Source organism: Alosa alosa, chromosome 17 (assembly GCF_017589495.1).
Source record: "Alosa alosa isolate M-15738 ecotype Scorff River chromosome 17, AALO_Geno_1.1, whole genome shotgun sequence".
NCBI lineage: Eukaryota > Metazoa > Chordata > Actinopteri > Clupeiformes > Clupeidae > Alosa > Alosa alosa.
This window is the reverse complement of record NC_063205.1, coordinates 17,373,765-17,383,212: the sequence shown is the minus strand read 5'-3', so window position 1 is coordinate 17,383,212 and position 9,448 is coordinate 17,373,765. Positions and strand designations below refer to the sequence as shown.

At 40.4% G+C, this 9,448-nt stretch overlaps 1 long non-coding RNA gene across 1 annotated transcript; it reads right to left on the bottom strand.

Annotated features, from left to right (window-relative positions):
• LOC125310095 lies at positions 1-9,448 on the bottom strand. Its single transcript, XR_007196237.1, has 5 exons — positions 9,334-9,448; positions 7,288-7,407; positions 306-484; positions 157-228; positions 1-65 (listed from the first exon to the last, which is right to left on the bottom strand). It is a non-coding gene; the product is annotated as an uncharacterized LOC125310095 (long non-coding RNA).

Here is a 9,448-nt window from a genome sequence, read left to right as displayed (position 1 = left end):
GCCACCCTTGTTTTTGGTAGTTGGTCCGTTAAATCAATGCCTACCAACTCCCAGACAGCAGACACCTGTGAATTGACGTAAATTAAATCTATTTACTCGTTAAACATTATTTAATTGGTTGTGTTGTTGTATAATCTGAAGAACAAATAAATGTACCTTTATACACTGTAAGGGTTGCACAGAGGTCAGAGGCTTCCCAACCTTCTGGCATTTGTCACATTCCAGTATCTTTGAGAAACGAACTATTAGTTTATTGGCTACAGCTTCGACAATAGTTCAAGACAAAAAAATGCTCAAGCACATACCCATTGTTCAATGTCAACAGACATGCCATGCCAGTAAAACCTTGAACACATCGCCTTCAATGTCCTTACGATCCCCCCATGGCCACCCAACGGTGAGTTGTGAAACTCTATGAAGAGCCGCCTGGTGTCTTCTTTACTTTTGACAGCTCGTCTTGTTCCCGCAAAGAAGAGCTGTCCTTCTGCAGATATGTAAACATTAATTAAACACATGGTGAGACTGTTTAACAAAACAGTTATGCAATTGCCTAATAAACAAGTATGGTGCCCCCAAGGATTTCCCACTACTTTGTTTTAGTACAAGAACTTTATTTTGAATGACAGATACAACAATGTTATATTACGAAAACAGGAAGGGGCAGTACAACAGTGTCCCTATCTAAAAAAAAAAAAAAAAAACAGGTTAACAATTAAGAAAAAGAATACATTTTAAGTCACAGAGAATCAGAACATTTAAAGTGAACAAGTGTGTGTGTGTGTGTGTGTGTGTGTGTGTGTGTGTGTGTGTGTGCAGACGTGTGTCCACAAAGTCCATTTTCATACATTTGCCATAACATTTTATCATTTCATTTTTTTTTTTTTTTTTTTTTTTTATTTGCAAACATCATTGACATTACAGAAAATGCAACACTACGACATGCACATGAATACTACATACCACAAACAGACGTGACATTACATAAACACATACTGTAACTTAACAAGACATCACATTGACTTGGCTTCCCACAAACATAACACAACATAACATTAATAACAGAAAGGCTAAGGATGATTTGCGCCCAGGATGATTACAGATATGATTATCAGGGATGAAATTGATGACCGGAATGAAAAGAAGGGGGATGGGGGTGCGGATGGTAGCTCTAAGAGTGTGAATGAGGTGGTGTTGGGATGGGGTGGGGATGGGGTGAGGGGGTAGTGAGTATGTGAGGATGTATGTGTGTGTGTGTGTGTGTGTGCGATATGTATAAGGCTGGTTTTGCTGTTGGGCCAGGAGGAGAGAAGCTGGAACATAGAGAGGGGAGAGAGGGAGGGTTTCAGGAGAGGAGTTGTAATTATTCTATTAATGATAAGTATAATAATAGGAATAACTGATTGCCTGGTTGATTGCCTGACTGATTGCCAACCTGGGCACTCATTAATGGCCACAGTTCCACCCAGCCCCTGCAGTTATACTGCGACGAGCTGACAGAGGGAGGACCTGCGTGCCACCCATCGCCTCAGGCCCCCAGCATATGCACACATCCCCCACTACCACGACCAACCACACCTCGCCCCCAGACCTTCACCCAACACGCCGCCTCTTGACCTAAATATGTACAGTATGTGAATGGCTAGGTTGAGGGGTCTATCTAGAATGTAGCATTAAAAGAAGTGGGCATGCATGGTGAATATCTGTCAGGGATTTCCCCATGCACACCACACTTTTTACCCTGTGTAAGATGTATGCCTCAACAATGTGTGCATTAAAATAAGTGAGGCATGCAGATAGACACCTGATGAGGGCATCTACCTGCACTCCACTCTTACCCTAGCCTGTTTTGTAGTTTTGTTTATGTATGTCACCTAACATGTAGTGCGACATTAAAAGAGAGTAAAGCGTGCTGTGTGCTTCCAGGACAAGCGCGGTGCATGAGCTGCATGAGGAGGGTGCACACCGGGGCCCAGGGCCAATAGATAACCCACAGGACCCAACCAATGCCAAAACCACACAGCCGACGGCCAGGACCGAAGTCTCCCAAGCCATCCAATGGGGCCCCGCAGAATAACGATGGGAGAGGCAGAGAGAAAGAGTGAAATTAGTAAAGTTATCAGAGAATGTAAATAAAAGGGGAGGGAAAAGAAGGGGATGCTATTTATATTACTACTACTACTACTACTACTAATAATAATAATAATAATAATAATAACAATAATAGTTCCAGCTACCCCCCCCTGCCTAGTGTTCGATGATATGTGTATCTGTTGATGAATTTTTATCATTTCAAGTGAACCTGTGTGTGTGTGTGTGTGTGTGTGTGTGTGTGCGTGTGCGTGCATGCGTGCGTGCACATGTGTGTCCACAAAGTCCATTTCATACATTTGCCTATTTAACATTTTAACACAGAACATTTTAACGTGTGTGTGTTGTTGACCGCCAGAGTCACTCTGTAGATCCACTTTTAGCTGAAACAAAAAATTAAGATGGAGATGTGTAAGATTCATTTTTTTGTAAGCACAAAAAAACTCATGTGTGACATATGTTCCATCTAGTTCCAAACGAACAATTCCTCCTTGGCTTTATATCAATTTATAAGGGGAAATTCAAGATTGAAGCTCTTCATTGATTGAAAAGATGAGAAGGAGATAGGGCAGTTTTCAGCTCCACATATGAACTGGTGATTTGCTGCATGTTGGTGTTTTTTGGCATGGCTAAGGAAGCATTTCAAGTTGGACATGCATAGGCTATGCCATAAAAATTTACACTTATCCATACTTGAGTATGCTGATGCTGTTGGGGTTCTGTTACAGTTATTTTTCCATCTGGGGTTTTCATTCTAAGTAGAAAAAATGGAAATTCATGTTTATTAATTTCAGAGAACAATTTAATTAATGTTTATTAATTTCAGAGAACAATTTCATGTCATAGGTAGTGGCTCATGATCATCTTCATGTGAAACATGTGTAGGCCTATTACAATGTCAGGGTGGGTTAGCCTACAACACGCTATTTGTGCTTTACGTAAACGGTCTAGTTCATGGAGAGGAATGAGCTTACTTGCAACCCAGAATGCATTGCATGATTAGGTTGCCTCACTTTAGGCCAAATATAAGAATATCGGCTTACATTATGCAAAATATAACTCATTATTCATCTTTTCTTGATTTTCAATCAGTGATGACATTAATACTAACCGAATTTGGGCTTAATCAAACTGTATTATTAAACTATGAAACGCCAGACCCGTATCGTGAAGCATAGTCATAGAGTATAAAATTCACAAGGAAGCGGGAAAAAAATAAAATTGTGGGTAGCGCGACCACAAACTGTCTCGCAGAACTTAATGTAGCTGGACGCTAGAGAAACCATGCCCGCGGCGCGTATTTCCTTAATACAGTTGTAACTCTGGATGATCAAAGACAATACGCTATCGCTCGACTCGATAGTGGTTAACAATATTACATGGATTAAAAGCAGTAACGTAGTAGAATTGGGTGGAATAGTTGTTGTCCTACTGATTAAAGTGCTTCTCCGCCGTGATTCCTGGATAGATATAAATGTCTCACTACATTAGTTCGTGATTAGGCCTGTGAGCAAAACATCCGTCGAAGTAGGCTACCGTGGTTTGTAACTTTGGCTTGCATTTACATTAAAATTATGAAATAATAATGGTTGGCACTTACCTCAATAATCGCGAGGATTGAAAAGGAGGAGTCTAGGCAGGATAATGGCTTTTCTCAGGGAACATTATTTACAAATAAGCACGCCATTACACTGTTTTTTGTAAACCAGTAGATTAACACAAACTACATAATTTACAGTAAATCACCACAATTTGCATGACAACAATCCCATGATTCAGTGCAAAATACAGAAACACATTTAAATACAACAGTAGCACTACTGTAGGCCACTTTTGTAAACAGTAGACTACCACAATTTTCCCCAATAAGTTACCACAAATTATATGAACTTTTATTTTAATGCCCACAGTGCAAAGCAAACTACAGTAAGACACTGCTTATTAATGACATGGTATTTTACTGGGTATTTAGTGTAAAACTAGATGTACCGCATAGCGGTACAAAATATGACCGCCGCTCAGTCCTGTACATCCGTTCCGCGAAAATAAATCACACTTCAATTTGTCTCCATATTTTACTCCATCCCCCACTCTTGAAACTTTTGTGTATGCTTGTTTGGCATGCCTGAGTGTGTGTGTGCGGCTGCACAGAAAGTACCCTACTGGTGCTGAAAAGGTGAATAGATTGTAGAATAGCCAAAGAAGATGTAGAATTGTTATAAAACCTTTAAAATCTCTAAACAATCACAAGTAGGGCAGTTCATCACAGTTCATCCATTGCAACTGGATTGATGAAAAGGTCACTTACACCTGTAGGCTACATTGTATTTGGGAAAAGCAAAAGGTATCAGCATAATGTTATTTATTTATTTATTTTTATGTATTTATAAACAAAAACATCTCTGTCAGTTCCATGCCGTTTTCAACAGCTATCAAAAACAAAAGGTCATTTTTGGATGGATGGATTTTTGTGAATGTTTCTTCTTCTACATAAGATTTTAGTCATCTTTAGTTCATGTAATACTTTATTGTCAATGCACAAATTAAGTAACAGTAGTCTGAAACGTTATTGTTAATGCACAAATTAAGTAACAGTAGCCTAGTCTGAAACGGAAGTGCTGTTTACATCTAACCAGTGGTGCAAATAACTGACATGTCCAAATGGGCCTTGATGAAATGCGCCGCTAAGACTGTTCATACACATTTTAACGGGCCAACGTTGAGAAGAGCTTTTGTCCGTTATTGTTAGTGCAAATATAGGCTGATTCATGTTCCCTTGCATTGTTTAACTGAGGTCCATGGCTAGTCTGGCTTTCATCAGACCAAGCTCAATCTTTTAAGAAATCAAAAAAATAAATAGCGGGCAGATCAGGCTGGGTTCACCCAGCCTAGTCCATAGGCACCGATATTGTTTAATTTTCGATTGAGATATACACGCTCTGGCTATTCTAAATGCAAAAATGCATCAGGGAGTTATGACAAAAGCGGTAACTAACAAACTAGATCCCTAATAGAAAGTTGTTAGCTTCCCTAAGCTACAGGTAGGATTATAAGGTAGGCCTATTGACAACATAAATTGTCAATAGGCTATGCCGACACAACACAAATAAAATCTCCTTTGGAAACCAATGGCTTCGCCTTACAGTATCAGCGGACTTAAACTGTCATAAAATTGGCGAAAAGTTGTAATAACATTCACGAGCTCCATGAGTCAATGAAAGCGCCAAATGAAGTAGCCACTTCTAAATGGGACCTACTACACGGTAGCTTAAGGTGTTTTGCTAAAACAGCCATAATGAAATGAAGGTGTCATTGTTTGGATACTTCACACACCGCGTGCTTTTAATTTCACAGACTACAACTACCAAGCTGTAATCAAAGCACATCGATTCCCCCTCTCACACCCTGCACGCGCAAAACAAAATAAACAGGGTCTCAGTCTCCGCATGTATAGGCAAACTGCATCAGACGGTGTAACGTTGGTAAATCTTCCATTGCACAGAATGATTTTGTAGCACGTGCAATAAATGACAGTCGAAAGATACAAACAGTGCTGCTATACATTTGCTTGGTATAACCGCATTTATAGTTTTCTACAAATGCAATAAATCAAATGCCTCCATCACTCAACCAGCGCTTAACGGTAACATTACCCTAGGTCCTTATTGATATTACAAGATTAACGTTACCTGCAGTAAAACCAAGCATGTCGATAAACATCCTCAGATTTATTTAGGCTTCCAAGAAGAAATGGAATTACACTTCATGTGAACATCGCCCTATCCTTATTAGATGTTAGCTCGCGTAAATTACAGTCCTTGTATGAAGCGTCCATTGTTTTTCAACCAACCTTTTAACTTCCAACAAAATTACGTCTCACTGCAGCGATCCCATCTAGTGGACAAAACGACTACTTCTCGCCAATACTGAAAATGCAGCCATGATGATGATGATGAATATTTATTTTGGCTTTCTTTTAATCCTACTGATTTTCATTTTTACCGGGGCAAATCACAAATGAGTGATTATGAGCCAGGTTTATGTGGGCCCTTGAGACCAACATACCATAAAAGATTCACAGAGAACTGTGTCTGCCCTACCTCCTTCGGGGGTCCAGTCCAGCTGGGGGCTGCAGATGAAAAACGAAAATGACGGTTCCATGCTATCCATATGGGGGTACATGCTCACCAAGTTTTTGTGTACCCGGTCTTTCAGTGTCCCGGGAATCTTTGTTGGTGTGTACGTCACTAAATGTACACATAAATTATTTTATTGTAAGGCCCCCATGAACGAAAGTACACAAAACTTGGCATGCATTCAGAGGGTGTCATAATGATCCTACACTTTTAATTTTGTGCAGTTTTGACCTTGTCAGCCAGAGATATTGAGATGAAAACACCTAATTTTTATGCTTTTAATTTTTAACTAGGTGGCGCTATACATGAAATAAGTGGTAATGGGATGGGTTGACATGCCCCCTTAAGACCAACATACAAAAAAGGTGGACCTCCTAGGCCTACGGTTCTCGAGATATTCACAGAAAACTGTCTCCGGCCACCTACAGGCCAGTTGGTGTATAGTAACATAAATTAATTTATTGTGTGGCCCCCATGAACGGAATTCCACAAAACTTGGCGTGCATACAGAGGGTGTCATAATGATCCTACACTTCCAATTTCGTGCAGTTTTGACTATGTTAGGTCACAGATACCTTCAATTACACCACCTCATTTTTACTTTTTGTGTTTAACTAGGTGGCGCTATACATGAAATGAGTGGTTATGGAATGCGTTGACATGGCCCCCTTGAGATCAAACATACAAAAATAATGGTCTCCTAAACCTTACGGTTCTCGAGATATTCACAGAAAACTGTGTCTGCCCTACCCTCCTTTAGGGGGTGCAGTCCAGCGTGGGGGCTACAGATCAAAAACGAAAACGATGGTTCCATGCTATCCATATGGGGTTACATGCCCACCAAGTTTTGTCTACCCCGGTCTTTCAGTGTCCCAGGAATCATTGACGGAAATTTGGACATAAAAAAAGAAAAAAAAAAAAAAAAAAAAAAAAAAAAAAAAAAAAAAAAAAAAAAAAAATCTGATTAAACCTATATGACCGCCGCTTCGCTGCGGCGGTCATAATAACTGGGAATGTACAGCCAAGTCTAACAGTGTATAGTACAGTTTATGAATGTACTCACCCCTCAAGGTAAATTTGGAGACATACCTCCTAAGACTTAACCTCTGAGTCTTGTTGCTCCCTACTGGATATGATCCATGGTGGATGAAGTTGAAAAGCTCATCGTACCGTTTGTCCATAGCTATAGAGACGTAATTAATTAGGATCCCTTCATTGACCCCCACCACCTCCCCCCAATCACAAACAAATCAAACATGATGGATACATTCTGACAACACAGGAGGGAGCGGGAAACACAGACACTCACGCACACCCACACGCACGCGCTCAGACCGGGAAAACAGAGACAGGACAGTGATACAGGGTAGCCTCGGCGCTAAGATATGTCATTGCACTAACATTAACTTAGCGATTATGGATATTTTTAATATAAACTTAACACAAAATAACACTGCCATCAAATTAATGATCTATGAACCTGTAATTATTTAAAACAGTGAATAAATGCATACCGATGCTACTCTAGGCATAAATGTACAATTCTACACTTCAGCGGTTGAGAGTGTTCTAACTGGTAGCATCATCACCTGGTATGGGAACTCCACAGTTAGAGATTGTAGTACTCTGCAGAGAGAATGCGCTCAGCTGAACGTACTATAAGAACTCAACTCCCTGCTCTACAAGATATCTATTCCAGAAGAGTACTCCTAAGAGCCCAAAAGATTCTGAAGGACTCTTCTCATCCTAACAATGGATTATTCCTACCGCTGAAATCAAGAAGACGCTTCTATGTAGTCACAAAGCCAGAACTGAGAGACTCAGGAGAAGTTTTATCCCCAGGCCATCCGAACTCTGAACTCACACTATACTGACTTTGCACTCATTCACTCCTCAGCACTCATGACCCCCACACACACACACACCACCCACACACACCTACAAGACTTTTTAGCACTTTTACATCCCTCTCCTATGCTACAGACCTTTTATTTATTTTCTTATTTCATCACACGCCAAAAACACACACACACACACACACACATCTGACTTTCTCCAACTTTGCACACTTTTTTATTTATTATTTTTGATTTCTCCTCCATCTACCCATGTCCTTGATTGCCTAGCCTTTCTGCCCCCCACCCCCACCCCCCCACACCCATACATCCCCATCACACACACACTTTCTGCCCCCACATACACAGCACATTGTCTTCAGGATCTTCTCCAACACACATCCTCTACATACTTACAGCACACTGCCCCCACCTACCCACACACACACACACACACACACACACACACACAGTCACTGCTAAACTCCCCGCCCACACACACATCTTCACTGTCATCACTCACATACATTACATACAGTACTCTGCTTGCAATAGTAAGTCCCTGACCCCCAACACACACACTTACATCATCACCGTCATCACTTCACATACATACAGCACACTGCTTGCTACAGTAAGCCTCCTCTACATACTTGCTGCACACTGCCCCCCACATACACAGCACATTGTCTTCAGGATCTTCTCCAACACACATCCCTCTACATACTTACAGCACACTGCCCCACCTACCCACCTACACACTACACACACACACACACACACAGTCACTGCTCCACTCCCCATTAATGCACAAATAGGCTGACACCAGACATAATTTCACTGCATTTCTTACTTCCAGTAACTATATGCATGTGACAAAAAACTTCCTTTGTATCCTTGTAAATGTGAGCAAATGTAACATTAGCTGTTGGATTGCTAACTTTAACGTTACACTAACTTACAACCATGAATCACTCAACTGTTAACGTTAGTTTGTAGCGTTCGTCAATAAAGTCAAAAGCCCATGACCTAAAGTCAATGGTAGTTAAAGTTAGTAGCCTAGTCTATCGTTACATTTAAGTTGAGTATCTAGGCTAGTTAACCTCACTGATTCATAACCTTAGGTTAATTTATTTATTTCCGTAATTTAGGTTTAAATGAACAGTTTTCAGCGTAAAAACGATTAATGTTATTATACCCTATAGGTTATTACAATACACTGTAAATAAGGACACTTACGGTACGTTAATTTTGCTGAATTAGATTTAACTTACTGTTATTTCTAGAGATGCGTCTTTCCTCTTCGACAAATTGCCACAGAATGAATTTGACAACTTTGTCGCGCGACAGAAGTTACAGTGCAGTTGCTAGGAAAACACATCTAAAGCA